The sequence below is a fragment of the Topomyia yanbarensis genome, chromosome 2 (genome assembly GCF_030247195.1).
Source record: "Topomyia yanbarensis strain Yona2022 chromosome 2, ASM3024719v1, whole genome shotgun sequence".
NCBI lineage: Eukaryota > Metazoa > Arthropoda > Insecta > Diptera > Culicidae > Topomyia > Topomyia yanbarensis.
In genome coordinates this window covers 440,205,620-440,228,333 of record NC_080671.1, presented here as the reverse complement: position 1 = coordinate 440,228,333, position 22,714 = coordinate 440,205,620, and the positions used below count along the sequence as shown (strand labels likewise).

At 38.3% G+C, this 22,714-nt stretch overlaps 1 protein-coding gene across 7 annotated transcripts in view; it reads left to right on the top strand.

Moving 5' to 3' along the window:
* Window positions 1–22,714, top strand: part of LOC131685589 (FERM, ARHGEF and pleckstrin domain-containing protein 2) — a 261,738-nt gene that overhangs the window by 10,917 nt on the left and 228,107 nt on the right. Inside the window, exon 1 of one of the 7 annotated variants that reach the window (XM_058969434.1) lies at window positions 8,723–9,349. The exons of the other annotated variants lie outside the window; for them this stretch is intronic. The gene's annotated coding sequence lies outside the window, so the exon portion shown is untranslated. Of the gene's footprint in view, window positions 1–8,722; window positions 9,350–22,714 lie in introns of those variants that run through there. 7 annotated transcript variants of the gene reach the window in all.

Here is a 22,714-nt window from a genome sequence, read left to right as displayed (position 1 = left end):
ATTTTTCACTATTTTACAACCAAAAATAAAAAACGTAGCCCACTTCTGTCTACAGCACTCTATCGCTTCTTCTATCAGTTTCGTGGAAAAACAAGTGGGACAGATATGTGGTCATTGGCGGTAATACAGGGCACCCTTAAAACTGTAGCAAAGATCGTGGAGTAAGCTATAACAATTATCATCGAGAAGACAACTCCATGCCGCTCCGAGCTCCACAATATCACAAATATTTCTATGCAAATGGGGTTAACTTGCTCCACAATATCACAAATTTGCCGCTGCCCAACCTAGGCCCAACTAGCCCCGTGTCAGAAATTTATCGAGCTGTTATGAAGGCTTCTCAAGAGAAAAATTTAATCTCATCTACCTATAGTTATTAAGAGCAGTAAGGGAGGTCTCCACATGAAGATCATCAGATTCACTCTCTTTCTAAACCAAGAGAGCAAAATGATCTTTGGTGGTGAGTTGCGTACCTCTTTCTAGTATTTCTGCAAGAGTGCTTAGGGGTCATGCATAAATGACGTAGCATTTTGGGGGGTAGGGAGGGTATACCAAATTTGTGACGAAGTGTGACGAGGGGGAGGGTAGGGTCAGAAGGTGTGCGACGTAGCATTAAGTTTAAAACCCATTGTTTAGAGAAAACAATTTAATGATCCTCCATTTTCAAAAGAAATGAATTTAAATTCAAACAAGTTACTTTTGATGCGGTTTTTCATGAGGTAAATTTTACGATTCGCGGAATTACAATAATACGAAAAGATTTTGTATGCGGATTTAACTTGCTGCATTAGTTAGCTAATGTTGCTAACTAGTAGACTTAGTTTGGAAGCTGAATTAAATTTTCACTTCGGATTTAACCAAACAAAATTTAGTAATTTAGATGAACGTATGGTTCTTAGAATCATTAGCAGCTGCACGATTGTGAACTGAGAGAACTTGTCTTCATGCTCTCCTTCACATATAAAATTCAAAACAAAACTATCAACACTATATTTGTCATGAAATGGGTTTATTTTGCACGCAATTTGTTGTTATAATGAAAATGTTGATAAAAGTCGTCAAACATTTTGAAAGGACATGTATTTAAAATAATTGAAAAACATATGTAATTTTTTATTCATCACCGACGAGGGGGAGGGGGTAGGTAAATGCTACGTTATTTACGAGGGGGAGGTTGGAATTTTGTGACCAAATGCTACGAGGGGGGAGGGAGGGGTCAAAAATCGCCGAAACAAAGCTACGTCATTTGTGTACGGCCCCTTAGAGCGTTTTTTTAAGGGATGGCTACTGATTCCTCGCGTTCTGTTTGTGCACCGGACATAGTAATGCATCATATAAACTCTCCCCACAATAGGCATACTTTTCAACAATTCCAATGCAAGAGTCTTCGCCTTGCTTCTCTGCGCAATTATCGGAGCCTTATTGCTAAAATGGCACATTTTCTTGTATTAATGCAATTCTGCAATGCGTGCGGTATGAACAGCCGAACAAGCAGACGATCCTAGAAGCGCAAAGCAGTCCCGCTAAGAGCGACTTTGTAGCGACAAACAATTTTGTCCCATCTAGTGCGATTGCCATTCAAAATGTTTGCTCGATGAAGCAAATGGTGCCTCAAAAAGCCATTCGCCTGCTTCAGTAGATCCACGCATGACATACACGAATCAGTGACCACACCATCAATCCCAATGTTGTGAGCGGGCACGTAGCCCCGATATTCTTTCGACTTTGATTTGTCACCACTAATGTAATTTTCTTGCTTTAAAAAGAATATCACAATTAGTGGGTGGGCTTAACCTAGTTGGTTAATCGATTGCCTTATACGCATTTCACCTGGGCTCGATTCCCAACCCCGCACTTAGACAGTTTTTACAGATCTTTCTAAACCAAAAAATAAGGCAAATGATTCTAAGGTTAAAATTTCTACAATAGAAAAAAAAATCACTATTCAGAGCTTACGTGGGTGAACTTTTGAGATATCTACCACGGCTGAATATTTCTGAGTCCCTTCTTTCGGAATCTTTAGAATAATTAGCGGATTATCTTTGATCCAAAAAAAAGATCATATTTGGTCCGACAGAGTGCAATGCGTCTGGTTTAAACGAGAAGTCGGAGTGCTACTGATTTTTTTAGCAACTAGCACGATACTGGCCTTGAAATACAGTCTCTCGAATAGATGCAGTTCAAGATTTGCAACTGGAATTTACACGAAATTAATGATAGTCCAGCACGAACGGGCTTCGCTTGAGTCTTTTGAAAATCAGGTTTTTTGATATTTTTACAAAACTTCCAACCATCGCAAAATGAATGACGGTTCAAATAAATTCTTCGGCTTATTGTATGACAGAAACATGTTTAAGTCGCTAATAAATCGTCTACTTAGTCGATCTGCACGTCTCCAATATTACAGATATTGCAATATTATATTACAATACAGTGGCGTAGCCAGAAATTTGGTTTGGAGGGGGTTTTGATGAAAATAGCAATTTTTTTGAAAAAATGCTAAAATTTAATATGAGTATGATAAATTATTGAAAACTCAAAAACATAAGTAGTCTAACAGATGTCATTCCAGTCTACAAACAAGAAGGATCAACATGGAACAGTTTTCATACCTCTATAGATTATTTTCTTGTATAATATGTCAATGAAGTCAAAAATTGCGATCTTTTAAAGTGGGATAAATGATCTAAAAAATTTTCAACGTTCAAGATCACCTAATATAATAATCCTTGACTTTGAAGGTTTGACAACTTCGGGAAGTTATCAACATAAAACAGCGCCTGCTTTGATATAGAAATTTTAGTTATTAACTCTCATAGAGGTAATTATGGTGAATTAATTTTTCAAAAATATTAAGAGACATGGTGCCTTCAGCAAAGTTTTTGATAATGTCATTTCAAACAATTTTGTTGAAAATATGAAGGCTACATGAATTCAACATATAGGGATTTAAATGGACTGGGCCTGCTATATTTCTTCTTAGTGAAGAAAAAATTAGGTGAAAACTATTTTTTTCTGTGCTACGGATAAAATTGTTTGAAACAATCATTGCGAGTTGAGAACACAAAACCTATAACTAAATTATGGATGGATGGAACTGAAACTTGCGTTTCGACTTCATCTCATCAGAATCCGACACTAACTTGGTGGGCGGACTAAGCTTGCGCCGAATTGATGCTAGCTCCTGAAAATGGAATCACTCTTTGTGTTTTTGAGTCCTTTTAATATCTGGGAATTATTTGTTTTATATCCAGTTCCCTTATTTTTTTTGTAAGCTTCAAAGGCACCTTGAACGCAATGTGAATTTATTATTTAATTACCGCAGAAGAGATTTATCAAATACAGTAATTTCAGAATAGCTTGTTGTAAAGTTTTTTTACTACTATATTTCGATACTCTGAATATGTGGGATATTTATGTCTTTGACAAAGTTGTTTGAAATAGCACTTTCGAAAACTTTGCTGGAGACATTAAGTCTCGACCCAAATTTGGTTGAAGAGTAATTCTTGTCTATAATTACTTCTTGGAGGATTAACCGTCAAAATTATTCTATCAGCAGATGAACAGTTTTACGTTTTGAAATTCTTCAATGTTACTTAACATCGAAATTTGGCAGTTTCGAATGAATGTGATCGTGACCGTTAAAAATTTATCGAGCATTATTTTTCTTTTCTTCATTAGTCAACCTCACAACTTGCAGTACTAGTACGTAGCACACAAAATTTTAGTACGCCATTCATTGCATCCTGCTAAGAGGCTATTCATATAGTTGATAATACAACAAAAATCCAATGCTCATAAAACCGATCCTGACCTGCTAGAGACAAAATTACATCAGCTTTCAACTAGTTTCTGAAATGTTATTCTTGTTGTTAACCATATTGAATTGCAGAGGCGACGCGTCGGTACGTTCAACCTGTTCATTGAACAGGTAAGCCAAGTTCGGTTAACAAACGAATCAGGACGGCTTTAATTCCAAAACCCAACAATTCCTCGTGTTCGACACCAACGCAACGCTAGCACAAGAGCTGCCGGTAATGTGAGATACATTAACCAGCAAGACGCGTCAACAGTTTTACATTCATCCCAGTCGTGTATAGAACTCTCCGAATCGAGCAGCTCCACGAACGTTTCTTTCTTACCCGTTCACTTAAACCGTTGCACAAGTGAGCAAAATTTTCTTCGCATTAACCTCACAATGCAAAACAAGAGAAATTTGAAGCTCTCTCGCTCGCATCGTTCTATAGTCCGGTGCCGCACGTTATATACGAAAGCTTCAAAAGCAGGCAGCAAAATCTGAAAGCTTTATGCGAATACGAACAGCGAGAGTTGTTCAACGAAAATCTTGCACGGGGTGAAGAGCAAATACACCTCTTGCCTTGTCCTTCGCTCTGATTTTCGTTATTTAGAGGACACAATTTCATTCAGATGTTATCATTATTATTAATCTTACACAATTTATGTACTTTAATTTAAAATATTATGAGTATTTACCAGTACGTGTATGTTTGTTTCGCTCAACATTGAATGGACTATTAGACTATTTCTCATATCATTCCCATTGGTGAATTCATTCAACGCTGGCAATGTGAAGACGCGTTCGCCGAACAATTTGAACGGGTTCGCATACAAGAAGAAGCACAAACACAAAGCAAACTTGCGTTGAAAAAATACTTTGGTGGCAGACGAAATTTAGGCTCGCGTAATTACCGTTTATTCGCAGTTCGTTTTATTTTGGAAATTTCGGAAAGTATCAACCGTAGTGACCGTTCAATAAAATTTTAGTAAAAACCGAAGATGCTCGCATTGAATGGTAACACAAATCTATTACATACCTATATATACATATGTCTCGAAATTTTTCCATTATTGTTGTAGATGAAGGAACGGACCTACGTGACTTTTGCATCATTGAAGACGTGTTGAAAAACTCATTTTCATCAAGGCCCATTGAAAACAAAATGCAACTTGTAAAAATGGATGTTCCGCGGCCACGGATGTGCAACTTGAAGTCTTTCTATGGGAAAGGTGGGACCGTGATGACGAGAAATTTCAACCAAGCATCGTACGAAGCTAAATGGCTTTGCGGTTCCGTTAAGCTTAATAAACTTTTCTGCTGGCCGTGTGTGCTTTTCAAATCAGGTACCGAAAAGGGTGTGTGGTCAAAAACTGGGTTCGCTGATTTAAACCATTTATCATCAGCCATGAAGGCCCACGCATCATCTAAAGACCATATTGATAATGCTATGGCTCTTAAGCTATTTGGACGGAATAGAATTGACGAAGCTCTTGACCATGGCCGAGAAATTGGTAGAGTTAATCATAATAAACAGGTCACAAAAAACAGAAAAAATTTAAAAACTTTGATTGAGGTTGTGTGTTTTCTCGGGTCTCATGGATTGAGTTTCAGGGGGCATGATGAACACGAAGGCTCATTTAATAAAGGCAATTATAGAGATCTGTGCTCATTCATAGCATCGAAGGATCCAAGCTTCGAAGAATTTATTTCCGGCAACGTTTTTTCTGGTCAATCCTCGACCATTCAAAATGAGCTAATTTCCTGTGTGGGGGCGTTAATGGTTCGTCGAATATCCGCAGAAGTAGGTGAAGCAGAATTCGCGGCAATCATGCTAGATGAGACAACTGACTCGGCCAGATTATCTCAATTGTCGTGTGCTTTGCGTTACGTCAAGAAGAACGGTATGCAATTCTATTCTATGGGTTTACTAGAATTAGCACAATAAGCAATACATTTTTCAGGTACACCTGTGGAAAGATTAGTGCGCTTGACGGATGTCAGCAGCGACAAAAATGCTTCCGCTCTTGCGATGCAGGTTGAAGAAATTGCGAATCAGTTTGGTCTAAATGTTGACAAGCTAGTGGCTCAAACTTACGATGGCGCTGCAGTAATGTCTGGAGAAAAAGGCGGCACCCAAGCGTTAGTGAAACAGAAGTTTCCTAAAGCTGAGTACATCCACTGTAGAGCACATATTTTAAATCTTGTACTATTACATGCTTGTGTGGACGACAATCGAACATCACGATTTTTTAAAACACTGTCGTCGATTGCAGCCTTCTTTTCGCAGTCTACAAAAAGGAATCGAGAGCTGAAAAATTTTGTTGAGCGCAAGATACCGAATGTATGTAAAACCAAGTGGGCTTATACCTCAAGGATGGTGAATGTGGTCGAAGAAAACTACAGCGGTTTAGTGACATGTTTGGGAGACATCTATCTCGGGAACACAGAATGGGATGCGGAGACGTGCTCATTATCACGTGGGCTGCATGCGTTTATGCTTGAGTTCAGCACAGTGTTCCAGTTGAAGGTTTTCGCTGCAATCTTTTCATATACTGATGTTCTCTACAGTATTTTGCAAACCAAAGAGTTGGACATATTAGAATGCATAAATGCTGTTCAGCTGTGCCGTTCTAGCATTCAAAAATTAAAAACAGTCACATTTTTCGAAGATGTCTACAAAACCACAGTCGAAATCGTTGGTAATGCAGAATTAGGCAAGAAACAAACAAAACATACTTTCCATAACCTTTTCATTGGCATAATTGAACGTGTGATCCACGAAATGAACGACAGATTCAAATCGCTGGAAAAAATAACTTATGTTGGCCTTCTAAATGCAGATAAATTTTCGAAATATGAAGCATCGTTTCCAAAAGAATTGCTGCAGTCTCTGATGGAATCGTTCGACTGTTTTGATAGTACGAAATTGACTAATGAACTAAAAGTGTTATTTTCTAAATCTGAATTCAGAAACAAAAAACTCAGTGAAATACTCGAGTTAATATTGAGCGAAGAACTCGGTGATGTCTTCTCAGAAGTTGTGAAGTTGTCAAAACTAGTACTAACTCTGCCTAGTACAACAGCTTCAGTAGAGCGTTCTTTTTCTGTGCTTCGTCGGATAAAAAATTATCTAAGAACACAGATGGGTGAAGAGAGATTATTTCACCTTATGCTAATGACAGTAGAAGGCAGATTATTGAAAGAGCTACAACAGCATCCAAATTTTTATGAGGAAGTGGTTGACTTGTTCGCTGCCCGTGTTGATCGTCGAATTCCGCTTCTTTATAAATAATTGTACGACTAAAAATAAAGAGAAAAATAAAGTTTTCTGTGCCGAATGTTATCAAAACGCACGCATATTTTCCCATGTCCGTAGAAACCTGATTGAACAGGTTGGACTTAGGTCCACCCGTCGCCTCTGTTGAATTGTTGTCTAAACTCTACACAATCTAAAAAAATACATTTTCAGCAAATGTTGAAATGTATGTAAGTTTTCGGTAAACAAGCTTATGTTTTATATGCAATCAACCTATTCAAATTTAGATTTCCATTCGAAAAATTGACTCTAATCCATATTTTGAAGCATCTTTCCAAAAATGAGCTCATAATAATTCAGACAGTTATTTTATTTTACATTGAAGTAATTTGACAACTATGGGCTTTTGGCTAAGAGATAAGTTACAAGATCCCCTTCCCATAATTTTCCAAAAGTTCTCATGACGCTTTAAACACAGTTCTCAATGTAGTGATCAGAGAATATTTTTCCAAAAATATTTTGTGGAATATTAAATTAAATTCGTCAGCATCAATTTTTTTTTCAATCCAATTAATTTTGGTTTGGGGGGGTTTTAACCCCCAAAACCCCCCCTGGCTACGCCACTGTTACAATATGATATTAATATTACGGATGACAATATTACAATATGACAGATGACTAAAGAAGTCTATCTTTTACTACATTTCCCCAATTCAAATTTTAGAGGGTTTTGAGTTCCTCAGGATTTTAGAAAAAAAAACAGAAATGTGGTATTTAACTTGAAATAAATTCATCCACATAAGGTTTTTTTCAGTAGCAGAAGAAACAGGATATATACCTAGGGGTAAACAGTGAGAAAATTGTTCCTGCATTCGACACTTCCATATCAACATTAGAATAGGGCTAATAAGATTTGTAAACAAACTTTTGTTTTGCTGATTTCTCTTAATCTATCTATCTATCTATCTATCTATCTATATATATAAAAGTCAATGTTTGTATGTATATGATTTATAGACTCCCAAACGACTTGACCGATTTCCGTAAAAATGTGCACACAGTAGGTATTTGGTATGGGTCGTGTTTGTGTGCTATTAGTTGGAGATTATCTGCCCGCCAGATGGCGCTTTGGAACAAATTGTGTTTTCCTCCTATTTCGCAGAGCGTCGCAGCAACGCGCGATGGGTATTAGCTAGTTTGTTATATTTTCAACCCAAAAGACATTTGAAATTGATTCTACCAAGGGTAAAGATGTTGATTCATATGTATCTTTCATGAAATTCGAATCGACAGCGGAGTAATGAACGAAATAAGTTTGTTTATAAAAATCTTATTAGCCCTTTTGAAGAATTGCTATTGACTTCTCCTTTTTCTTCTCGTAGTAGCAAACCGGAGTAAACAGAAGCAAGTAACCGATAGTAAAAAGCGTGTATTGCACCAAGCATCCAATATCCAACATTTCTATCTTTGTCGAACCCACCACGTGTCGCTCCGAGCGCCTACTGCCATCAGAAGTTGTAGTAACTAGAGGTATCATCATCACTACGGTCATCAGCTGCGGGAGAATTTTCCCACAGAGAGAAAAAAAAAAGGAAGTACGAGCGAGAGCGAGCGAAAACAGAAGGAAAATCGTATCCCACAGTTTTGCAGTGCGTATCGGAATCTCTACTGTCTCAAAGGGTGGGGTGGGTTCTGCCTGCTCAGTCAGTGCCTACTCATTCAGAAGCAGCACGTTCTTTGTACGCCGAGGGTTGCTCTGGTGCGGATGACAGTAAACTCGGTTGTCTGTGGTAATGTAATTTTTTGATTGGTTGTGCTTGGTGCTCCATCAAGAGTGTTTAGTGAAAAACTTGCCATACGGGAACTAGACCGAACGTTGTTACACGCAAAGTCGTGTTGTGTACCTAGTCGAAAAGATGAAAGCGATGTGTGATAAATGATACCAAGTGCGGGCTGCTGCAATCGAGATAAAATTGCTTTCTTTGATAACAACGAACGAAGCCAGCCAGGCAGGCAGGCCCCTTTTCTGGTGGGCTCCGTCCGGTTCTCTCCTAAGAAGGGAAACTAGGTCGTCTGCTGTAACTGGATTCTGCTCTCTTTGGGCTTCACCGCTCTCTCTTTCTCCTCGCGCACCCGTGGTCCTGATTTGGATGCTGTTGTGTGACTGTTGTTGACCTGGAAAATCGGGAGCAGCAAAATCGAAACGCAACACGGAACCAAATTTGGATGGTGATTGTTTTTTGGTGAAATCTGCCTGCCTCAATCGATGACAAAAGGGACATTTTCAAAAACAGGTATTGTAAATTGATATTTTCAAGCGTCTTCGAATTCCGGGATCTACGTTTCGGTGTTGTGTACATTGTTCCACTTGCTATTTATTGGGTGGATCAAGTGAATGTGACAGATGAAATTGCTTTCGATCGTCGGCATATATTGTTGGTTGGCCGGGTAATTCGTATAAGCTGTATCGTAAATAGGCAACAACGTCAATTCTAAATTAAATCAGAGAAGAACATGTTGTGAAGAAAACGTATTTAAATGCAGCGATACTAATTCAAACAGCAAATCAACTTTTGGTAGTTGATTTAGCATCGTTCTCATGACTTATTGATACAATTCACCTTCCCAACGGAGGGTCAATAACGGTGACACTCAAATCAGAAAACACCAATCAATAGTTTGAATTCGATATTGACATCTCCCGAAGCGTGCAAAATGTCGTCCACGTTCAGCTTCCGATAGCGAAACATGACCCAGTTCCATAATTTATCTAGTTCTTCCTTCTCTTCGTTGCTTTGTTCCTCACACGTTTCGGCTTTCGTCGTATCTACGGTAATGCCAATCCTAGTAGAATTTCACTGTAGTTGAACTATATAAATAAAATCTCCCACCAATCGCTTATCTTTGTTTACCCAGTAGATACGTCATTCCGCCACAAAGAAGTCTCCGATTGTATTCCTTTATTGAAAATGATCAAAATTAATAGACGAGGGAACGCCTGTGAAAGGCCGTTAGCAGTAGCATCAGCAGCCAAGGAGAAGGCATTTATCAAATTACCGACACAATCTGACCGAGAGATTCTTTCATTCGGTGAAGTATTTTCTCCTGGCAGCAAACAACAATGTACACACGGTAACTAACGCACAGAGCGGCTGGACAGACGATACACTTGGGAAAGTATCGGATTCTGCGAAGACTGATATGTGTGTGGTGTGTAGCTATGAGTCTGTACATACGCTGAAGCAACTGAACGATATCACCTTCAGCGCGTCCGTAGTAGAGATACCTCCAGTGATTGAGGGGATAAGATTTGCACGTCCTCGGTCACTATTTACAAAGCGATAAATTGGATGTGATTGACCGCACGATACAATTGATTGGGACTTTTTCTCTATTGAAAGGTACGCTTCTGAATTTATTTATTTTAATATAATCATATGAAGTATGTTTCGCCACATTGACCCTCTCTAATCTATCTTCGGATACACTTTATGAACCTTTTAAGATTCGTCTAGGGGCCGATTTCTGCATTCACGCTTAACTATTAAACCAGGTTTAATGGTGCGTTAAACCCAGTCTAAAAGCTAGGAGTGCCTGAAGAAATCGGGCCTAAGTTGAGTGAAAGTAAAATCATTGTGGAACAATTCGATAAAAACATATGCTCGAGGCTAAACACGAATTATTTGTTTGCAATATATAAATGTAACACTTAATATGCTAGAATCTTTTCCTCAAGTGAGTATTTTAGTTCACGTAATATCTTCCGGTTATAGTTCCTCTTCCATTTAGTCATATTTTAAAAAATGTCGATCGACGTCCCTATCGTTAATCCGCCGACGAACCGGCGCCAATAACTGTGTTTTTGTGCATAAAGTAAGCTGATTACCCTTCATTGTAATGTCGAATACCGTTCAAATTCAGTACTTTCTCGGACTGAAAAAAAGTCCAACTTGTATATTTATTGCTTTTTGAAAAATGGTAAATCGACAACATGTACGAAAAATTTCGACTTGCTAAAATGTCAAAACTGGATCGTTAGGCGGACTTGCTCGGGCCCGCAGAGAAGCTTCTAAAAGATATCTAGCAATTCGATATTCCTCACACGACCAAACAACGTGCTCGATGTTTTAGTAAACATTACCACAAACAAAAAAATACCCTCAGTAAGCCTATTACAAAAGAGATGAGCGTCAAGCGTATAGTGATTGGACATCACGCGAATGGAATTCCGACTTGCATCCAATCGCTTAAACCATGGTTTCATCGATACCTTAAGTGTAATGGAATGAAACTACCGGCCCAGGCACCTATTGTTCCATGCGGACTGTCAACTATTGAGTGTTCTCTGACGAGACATACTAAAAATTCACTGAAAACGATAGGTCTTTCGAAAATAACTTCTGGAAATTCCCCAAAAACTACGGGGAATACGTATCGACCTTCATTGATCAGAGAGCCTCAATTGTACTTCGGTTATCAGTGAACATGAAATAATGGTCTGTGGACAGATTGTCAATGATGCTAAGCATATACTGACAATCCTGCGACGTAAACTAAAGCAAGATTATTGAGCTTCTAGAAGACAGATATATTGTTGTTCAAAATACCGAAACCAATGGACAATAGCTCTTGGCCCTGTGACAGGAACCACACCATGAATGTCAATGTCGTTAACATAGACATTGTACAGAGGGGGCTTAAAATGAGCCTTTTGGGAGACCCATGTAGCTCATTTGTGAAATTATCGAATCACTGTGAGATAACATGTGCCTTTCTGACAATGATTTGTACAAATGTTTGTTAAGTATTGGTGAAAGGTTATGTTTATGAAGTTCATCTGAGAGAACCCTAATTGATACAGAATCGCAAGCCTCCTTAATGTCCGATAATATAGATGCAATTTGCTCTATACCAGCGTACGTCAGTATAATTTCTGAAGAAACCACTTTGCCTTTGCGAAAGTAAAATTGAGTATTTGAGAGCAAGCCGTATAGGCACAGAATCCAGACATACCTTCCTTACAAAGTCAAAACCCATCGTGTCGAATATTTCTGAATCGTTCGTTACATTTCGATCACGCATTCTTTTAGCAGTGTTCCATGGAGATTTCATCGATGTTTCTCTTGTTAAGCCATCAACAAACCGGCGCCAATAACTGCTTTTTTCGCGCGAACTTACTGTTCAAACCAGTGTAACGCTCTAACTATATCGGTGTTCCATAAACACGTTTCCGAAATTCTTTACATGCTTCGAACTTTTCCGATTGAGCATCAGAACACTCTTTATTCCACCATGGGGTGCGGGTCGTTTGGACTCGACATCGAAGATGAAGCCTGCGAGAAAGTCGTATTCTACACAGGACGATGAGAAGACGTGGAGAGTCAAAAGTGAACGCAAAAAAGTGATTTGTGATGGAATTCAAAAGAAGGAATAGCGTCGCTTGGCCGAAAGCGTTTAAATCCCGAACATCGCGTTTACTGACAATTTTTTTTTTAATTTGAGCAATTCGTAAACTCTCCAAACGATACGGTGTACTTGACCCACCGTTCATATGAGAAATTGAGTCATCGGTTAGCCAGCACCCGCCACAAATAATGGTTTGGGCCGCTGTAACCGCAGATGGGTGCTATCCAATCGTTTTCATCGAGCTTGGCGTCAAAGTAAGGGCGACATATTATCGGTTGCTTTGAAACCGTGGGCAGACAAACATTTCGGTGCGAACTTCATTTTGACTACACAACGGTAATTTTGAAGAGCAAGGTCCGAAGTTAAAAATACTCCGAGACGCTAAAAACAGCCATTATCCGTGAGGGGCCCAAAATACCGGCAAGTCACATTCGGGCAGCTTGCGATTCGTTTTTTGGCCGTCTCATGGCCATTGTCAAAGTATGGGACCCTTAAAAGGATTCTTTTCCGCTGGGTACTCGCCGTAGCTTCTTGTCAAATTTTGTGTTTTGTCGGTCTCGTATTGTTTTTTTTTTGTTCTCAGCGTTTCCGCGATTCGTAACTTTGTTTTATTGTGCTGACCTTTTTTTTGTACGCTGAGAACTGATGTGTCCACTACCAGGGGGCTCCGTTTGTGAGCTTTTTGGTGTGGGGGTAAGAGGCGGGCTATTAAAAAAAAAAAGGTATAGCGAGCAAAAGTTAATTATTTCTGATTTTTTGATAATTTGCGCACATTCTGTACTTCAAAGAAAATTAAAATAATTTTCCAAATCGAATTTATGACCTTTTCAATTGGTTACACTTCGTGGGCCGGACCTTGTACATCATTTGCCTGGACCAACATACCCCCTACAGAGAAGTGGATCTTCATGGATGAAACGGAGGCTATGTTGAGTTTGGGCACAATAGAGACACTTTTCGGTATCTCTCGTGCAACCATATTTATCGTGATACTCTCCACATTTTCCGCACCATGTCCTATTATCACAGTAGGTGGTCGTATGCCCCAACTTTACACATGTTCATAATCCGTGGTACAAAAAAGTGAACCAACAAACCTAACTTGCCAATATAGACTCGGCTAGACAGAACAGAACCAGCGAAAGTCACTCAAAAAGAGTCTGAGGTGGATTAAGTCCTCATCCCATCTACGAAAGATACCGAATGCAATTGCTCGCATTCAAGTATGATAACTGACTGAAGCGAAAAGTGCTTGAAACGGTTAACTTTGTCCTTTAGCGAGTCTTCGACCGTCAGACTAGATTCGGTGATCACGCCATCAATCTCAACGTCCAGTGAAGGTACATATACATCACAAGTAACCGCATTTACTTAGTTCAGGTCAGACAAAATAACGCGAACTTCGTCAGGTCTAGCCTTTGTGATTTCGATTATGGTTAAATACCATTTGATCAGGTTTTTCCCAATTTGAATTATAATAAGTGGTTCAACAGCGAAGCAAAGAGTTAAACGATACTCAACAGTGGCACGTCCGTCGAACATGTACCAGGTACAGGCTTTCAGTTGGCTCAATTTAATAAAATAAAAGAAAAAATGACGCCGATATACTCTATTCAACAGTAGAGATGGGACATTCGCGAATGGTTCTAACGAACTTGTTCTTCGAAGAGAATGAGCGAACGGGAGGTCTACAAAAAAAAACGGTAGTTTAAATTTTCTTCAAAGCGAATGAACTGAACATCACCTAAAGCCGTTCGTCACATTCCTTGGGCCGTTTTGTAGGCAAGCGAATGAAAATGAACTAACTTGCGATCCCGCAAACAACTTTCGGTGCTCTGCCAGTATGGAACCGGACGAAGACCACACACAACCCAAAAAAATGTTCCTATCATTCCATGTCTGTCATGCTACACAATAAAGAACTCGCCACACCTGTTGAACCCGTTCGGCATAGACAGATATAAAAGTTTGGGTAGCAAATGTTCTGCAGGAGTTATCGCTCAGAAATTGTATTGCATCTGTTTAGTGCCTTGACCAAATTCGAATGTTTTGCATTCGTTAGATACAAGTAAAACATCAACTGAACGGAAGAACGGCTCATGAGAACTAGATCTTTCTACAGAACTGATCAGTCGGGAATGGTTCTTTGAAGTGAACTGTTGTGTACATCTCTGTTCAATGGCGTCATGGCAGAGAACTCTAGCGATAATGATAGATTCAGTATCTTCTAGTATCTGAACCATACACTGAAAATTAAGTATCAGATCCACGTTCCCTGAGATCATTCAAGACCACATACGAATATACGAATGGCCATACGGTTCCAAAAGTTACATACAGGCTAGAATGCGCTCACCCCATCGAACATGTCAACATACAAACGCTCGAATCCTTCGCGATGATACACAAAGACGAACATGTAATCGCGATCATCCACACACAACTACGACTAACATTTCACAAGCGCAACCACAGATATGAACCGTACACTCAACTTCACAATCAGACCACGGCCCGCTGCAATCGACCTTAAGCAGTGTATTAGTGGGCGACGTTTCCCGTCTGGTCTGCAAATTATTGTTAGTGATTCTTACAGTGAACCCTTCCGAGAACTAAGCTCGACAGCCCCAGTTGGAACATACTCAAAAAAAAAAATGAAAAAAATAACCTACAGGGTGGCAACGTGATAGCGATACACTCAATGAATTTCAAAACCCCCAAACCGGGTTTAATGTCATTTCTATTTCATATGCAATAACACATGTAAAAGTATGTAACCTTTTTTGCCTAAAGGAAAAAATGGATGAAGCGATTTGCGCATAAGGGCACAATACCTAACTAAGAGAAGTTGGAATTGAAAGTTTCGTGTTCCACTCGTCAGTAACTGACACCAACCTGCTGCCAGTTATACGACACCAAATTGGTGTTAAGTTGGATTTTGCTGATGCCAATTTGGTGTTAGGTTGGATATATTGTCATGACATTCCGGTTATGTCTCAGACATTACCCATCCATTCTTTTGGCTTATGCAAAGGAAACTAAGATGCTTTAATGATATATTACTGGTGAAGGTTTTTACACATTCGCTAAGAAAATCGGTACCATCCAGTCCTACACCGGATGAAGATAGGTGACCACATTTTTGCATTACTATCATCTGATCTGCCGTCTTTCAATTTCTTATATATTATATTTATTATGGATGTCCAACAAGATTCGTCATCAAAAACTCTGACTTCCCGCCTAAAATCATATAAATTGAGCTTGGTCGGACCATACGTGATCTTCCTTTGGATCAAAGATAATTCGCAAAGTATTTTAAAGATTTCAAAAAAACTGACACAGAAATATTCAGCCGTTACGGATGTCTCCTAAGATCGTCTAGATATACTCAGAATTGTGATATTTTGTCTAAAACAAGAAAATGGCATTACTGGCGACAAGTCTTTTATGAAAGACTGCCGCGTCTACATGCCTGCTCACAATGTTTAGATCGATGGTGTGGTCACCGATTCAATATTGTTATAGGTGGATCTTCTGATGCATGAAGTTGGCTGCTTCACGAACCCCTTGCTTCAGTGCAAGAAGATTTCGAATAACAATTGCACTGGACGGGACGAAATGGTGTGTTCCTTCTAACTTGTATCGACTTATCTTTGGCGACGTTGCTTTGCGTTTAATAACAACATCTTCAACAGGGATCATCTGCCTGTACGGCCATCTGTAGCGCGCGGTAAACCCTATTAGACCATTGTAACGAAAAGGCACGACATGACTCTTGCATTTGGAATGTTAAAAATGTGTCTATCGCAGGAAGAGTCCACATTATCTACTAACATGCCCTGAGTACAAACAGCTCCCGACGAATCTTAAGCATGTACTTAAAGGACGTTCTAAGCACTCTTTTGCACAAATACTTGAAACAGCAATGCTTTTCATCACGTCAATTCTATATGATCTCTTGAATCAGGAAGTGTGTGACTCTGACAGTACCTAATCGGGGACATCTATTACTGCTCCTAAAAACAATAGAGAGATTAGATTCACTGTAAAGGTTTAAATTAAGTGCTCCCACTAACACCAAAAAATTTCATGTGTCATTTTAACCAGAAATGCAACTTAGTGTATGACTGGTTGGACCTAGATTGGACACCGGCTTTTTTGTCGTAAGGTGGAATACCTCCTAGCACCATGGAGATTTCAAGTATCACAATACGACATGGGGTTGCCTTTTTGATGGTAAGTGACTTAGCTTACTGTACGATCTTTGCTACAGCTATAAGGAGCTGGTCTGCTTTACTGACCATGATCATTGATTTGAAGTGTTTGCAGTTGAAATTGTTCTGTCGTGTAACTCAAACGCGCTCGTTATAGATTCTTTTATCCACTTTACATGTAAGAAATTTACTGAGCAAAAAGCCAAATAGGACCAGTGAAGCCAATTTTCATCAAAATTAACACTCATCACCCAATCAAACCTGATAGTAATCCATGGTTTCGATGCAAGAATATGTGTACAGCCGAAAACCTTCCATGGTAACCTATTTTCAAGTTGCAAACAAATCAGTATCGATGAAATGCGTAACCAAGTTCGCTTGTTTGCATTCCCACCAATCATTCATTCCGCGTGATCATTTTTCAATCTGAGTATGCTTCACTATGTTCGATTCTTATTCATTCAGAAGTGAGACACGAGATCCATAATATTTTTCGAAATCAATCGAAGTGATTGAGAGTTTTGATGCTCTTATGCATAAGAAGGGCATTTGAAACCTATAGTTACGGGCCTTTATGGTACTAGAGCCTCGGATAGTACTATTGATGCCAAAATATCTTAACTTTTTCATGCCCAAAAAATTGCAACGAATGCTATTTGATTCATTCATCAAGCATCGAAAGTTTTCGATTGCGATGAGAAAATATCCATATTGGACCGATCTTCACTCAATGCTGGGTTGCCTCTGACAACAGGTAGTACAGCATTTATTGACGAATGAAAAGTTCTATTTGGCGCGTTATGTATTTGGATTTTATCGCCTACTACAAATACGATGACCTGATAAGCAAGGACAATTGGTTCAGTATACAACATTCAACGTTAATATGCATCATTTTAGATCAACAATATTTTCATCAATCACCATCACTGAATAGGACTTACGTGTCCATAACGTCGTCTTCTGTTGCCTATGTTTGAGTCTCAATTCTGTGCCCGTTTGGTGTTTACATTGGCTTTCTTCATCACACGGAAAAAAATCCGCTCATAAATTCAGGAAGATAACGATTTCGTGAACTGAACCATTAACGAAAACCGTGATCAAATTCCTGAAATCGTGAATAATAAATCTCGTATTCATGGAATTTTTTGTGTTTCCAAAAAACTAATTCGCCGCAAATACATACATGGCGTTACACCCGAATGTTTGGTTGGGTTACTGTTGTTGTTACCTTCACATTTTTAGTTTTCGTTATGATTCTTGTTCATGATTTGGGAACACAAAGCCGCCAGTCAAACGATGTTCATGATTTCAGGAGCTTATTCGTAATTTTTGTGATTTCTCATCACGTTACCGTGCTGTTTTATTCATGAGTTTACAATCGGATTTTTCTGTCAAACTGGCGAAATTTATGTTCATAATTTCAGGATCTTAGTCGCGAGTTTTGTAATTTCTATTTACTTTATCGTGATATTATCATAATTAGAGTAATTCATGTTCATGGTTTTCAGGTCCTAGTCGCGATTTTTTATATTTTAAACACATGGAATGTTTATTTTCATGAATTCAGGAACTTTGCCATGATTTTCATAATTTCTATTCACGTTGTCGTAATGTTTTAGTCACGAGTGGGGATTTGTGTTTACTGATGTTCTTGATTTCAGGATCTTAGTCGCGATTTTTGACATTTTTGTCACGAGTTGTGTGATTTATGTTCATGATTTCAGGATCTTAGTCACGATTTTCGTAATTTTTGTTCACGATGTCGTGATATTTTACTCTAAGGCTTAATTTTGAATTTGACTGTACTCAAGTTCATGATATCAGCAGTCTTATTATTGCATCTTGTTCTGTGAACTATATCACGAACATGATTTGTGGCGCTCAACGCAGTTTCCGTTCTCTGTCCAGACATCACACTGAACTTTATCAAATGAATAACGACTTTCGAGGTCCAAATAGTTTTCTTATATCTACTGGTCGCTAGCAACTGAACATTTGATGTAAAAGCACATGGAACTAAAATTATTCCACGAATAATACCCCGAATTTTGTAAAAAAGTTCACGTGTGAATTTCGTTACCATGTTTCATGAAATTGAAAATTATTAGGAATAACTTTTAGATATTACAAGCACACAAAATATACCGTAAATCATGTATTAGGAATCATGAACTAGTTCACGAATCCATGAATAATATTTCATGATACTGATACTGAATTGGGGTAAATCCCTGTATTTATGCATAGGTGTATATAACCTAACCTAAATTAAGTATGTTTCAATTGCTTCTACTGTATCGATTTTATTGGCTATTTTCGACAAATTTAAGACTAAGAGAAACGAAAGCAATAAAATTGAAAGACGGATCGGCATTCTAGATCGCATCAGTTAAAAACTTAGAACGGATAACTAGGACTAGGCAGGCTCATATGGACATGATCGAAAGGAAATGTGAAGAGTCTTTTGCCTTCTGCTAAGTGGGAGTTGTGCGTTGCACCCAAATCTACCGCATGGTCTTTGATAGAACATAACTCATCATCATGTTTTATCGCAGACGCTGGCGTTTATAAGTTTATAGCTGATTCGCTCTAGAATACCTTTCAATTTCATTGCTTTTGTTTCTCTTAGTCTTAAATTCGCCGAATATAGCCAACAAAATCGCTGGCCCTAGCTGACTGAGTCGCTAGATAGATCCAAAAAATGACACATAGCTTACGTGTACGCTAAACGACAGATCGAGACTAATGTACCGGTTTGTACAGAAGTTCTGATTTTACTGACGAGGACCAAACTGAATCGAGACTGTTTGTGGCTTACACGCCAATGTTGCGAAATAATGCTGATACTGCATTGGGGTAAACCCCTGTGTGTGTGCATAAGTCTCGATCAGTCGTTTACCGTACACATAAGTTATGTGTCATTTTTTTGGATCTAGTGTCTAGCTAGCGGCCCAGTCATTTGTTAGCTACTGAGGAGGAGAATCTGAAACACAAAAAATATGACTTAATTTAATATTTCATGATTTTGTGAACTATTTGACGAGCACGAATGGTAAGTCGTGACTATTATACTAGGATTCATGAACCAGTAAACGTGTTCATGAATATTTTATAATTTTATGATTTATTTCACATGTACACATTTATTTCACGAGCACGGATATTGGATTGTAATATTAGGAATCATGAATTAGCTCACGAGGATTGCATGGATTCATGAATAAAGTTCCGAGTTTCGTGTAACAATTCACAAGAAAATGTCCAGAATGTTTTGATTTTGTGACTAATGTTCCTATATCTATGAATAACATCATGAGTCAAACTTTGGTTTTATGAACAATGCTCATAACGTTGTGAACTAGTTCGCGTACAGAAAATCAATTTTATAGTGACATGACGGAAACCAAAACTGAAGTTCACAAAACAAACACAAATATTTCCACCAATAAAAGCATTCTGAAGGCATCACTGAAGGGAAATTGAACATAATTTTAAAACACATGATTTCGATTAACGGTCCTGTTTTCGTAACGTAAAAACGCGATTTTTCCAGAATTCATTGCACTCTTTGTTGACGATTTTGGTAACAATTTTTTTCTGAGCATATCGACTTTGGAACAATAATTTAGCGTGTACCCTAAAATGGCATTTATTTTATGATTTATTCTCACTTATTTTATATAAAGCAGATCAAGATTTTAGCGCATCCCTAATGTTGGCACCGTTGGTAGGGGATAATCTGGCCAATCGTAGGCTGCGAGCCTGTTTACAGTATCTATCAACCACTTTCTTAACGGCTCGTACTCAACGAAAGCTAGATTCCTATACACGATCAATTTTCCTGTTCAAAGTTGACTTCAAAGTATACAACTTGTGGATATCACCGTGCGTCTTGACCAGTAACCAAATCTGGCAAAGATGTTGACAACATTATTACGGGATAATCTTTGAAACCCAATTGATGAATTAGCTGAACCAACATTCAGTTTTAACAGCTTCCCTCATTAATTCACTTTCAAACTTTCTGAAAATTCATGCAGAATCGAATGCTTCAGTGCAGTTGTTATTTGTGGACAAATTGAATGCAAAAGGTGTCATATTTTACATTTTCGAGCATACGCGAACTGAGTCAGCATAGAAACAAAACTCAGTTTTCTATTGAAATCGAACATGCTTCATTCAGTATAATGCGCTGCGCCGAACGAATGAATGACGTCGTAATCAAACATTTCATTCAGTGCGGCCGGCATGAATTGAATTTTGTTCCTCTTTCAAGTTCTTCCGGAGATTTCAATTTTTCTGAGCTTAGTCTATACCCTAATGAAATCTATAGTTCGAATCCCAGATCCGTAGATTAGGGTTATAAGTATAGATCCATTAAGCTGAATCCCAGTACCGAAGCCCTCGATACCGGTTATACCAATAGAAAATCGGCAATCGGTGATATTTGTTTTAAAAAAATGGCGGAAAAGTAACAATGTTAAATAAAATTGTTCAAAACGATACTTTTATTGCGTATCTCTTATGCGCTTAACTGAGCGGAACGCAAATTCTCGTATTTACTAGCTATCGAGTTCGACTCAATGTATTTAATAATGCAACTAATACAGCAGTACGGATGCTTTCGTTTTTATCATACACTTTGGCTTCTACTTCTCCTTCGATCACCGTTAGAAACTTCTTTATTTTTAAGGGGACCTTCTCCTGGATTCGACGGAAAATCAAAGCAATATTTGTGAATTTTTTGTGGAAAAATGAAAAGGCATGGGAACTTCTGCTTTTTATTTTTTGTTACTTATCGATAATTAGAAAATGAATCATTTTTTTCGAATTCAAAATGGCGTTTTTCTCGAAACCATATTTTTTCTGCTAAATTTAAGAGTAGGTCTTGTTTTATTGATCTGATTTCCTTTATTAAAAAATTGTTTGGAAGTATATACTTTTTTGTCTGACTTATGCCTAACATTGGCATGAAAATTTTATCGCAGTAAAAAAGTTACAATTTTCGCTATTTTTAAAAATTATATCAATTTTTCATTTCGGTTAACTACGAGAGGCCCTGCACTTGGCGAAGTAGGAGGATTTTTCACACGCTGAGGTAAACGAGATCCGCCATTTTGAATTCTCGAAAAAAAAATCATTTGTTAATTATCGATAAAAACGAGAAAAAGCTCCGAAACAGAGGTTTGTATGTCTGACCGCCAAGTTCAGGGCCTCTTATTTTTCCGTAAAAAATGCCAAATATTGCTTGATTTTCCGAAGAAGCCAGGAGAAGGTCCCCTTAAACTGGCCAGCCAAGAACATTCGCGACATTCGATACATACAAGTATGACTCACGTTACAACCTAATTATGTCGGAGCACAGCGTCGCTCATGCAAGTTTTCGCAAATAATATTTCCGTTTATTTTCGTCGAACGTACTTTGAAATTTAACATTGAACTTCTTACTCTACCTTGCTGGTCAAATTTTGAACCGGTCTTCTAGTAAGGTCAAATGTTTTGTATATAGTACCACAAATACCAGTATTGATTTTTTATTCAGTACTGGTATTGCTTCGATTTTTTGTTATCTTTGCCAAGGTTTCGACCCCTGATTTGGGTCTTCTTCAAAGCTGGACAAAAATTAACAACGTCACAGAAGTGACGTTCGGGTACCAGTTCGCTTTAATTTAAAAAAATCGGCTTATCACTCCATTACTGTGTTTTACGAACGGTTACGTTCTGTGATCTTGTTGATTTTTGTCGAGCGCTGAAGAAGACTCAAACCAGGAGTCGAAACGTTGGCGAAGATAACAAACAATCGTAGCTATTCGTTTGTGACTGCTTTTCCGAAGCTTATCCTAGATTCCATGGGATTGTATTCCTGGGATTTTCGGAACCGTAAAACAGAAAGGGGCGTAATATCAGAGACGTAAACGGAATGACGTAGAATACACATTAGACTGTTAATTCAAATATAGTATTTTTACTATTTACTAAATTGCATTTAAATCAGTTACTGCCGTATTTATGAAATGAAAAATATCCAGTCAT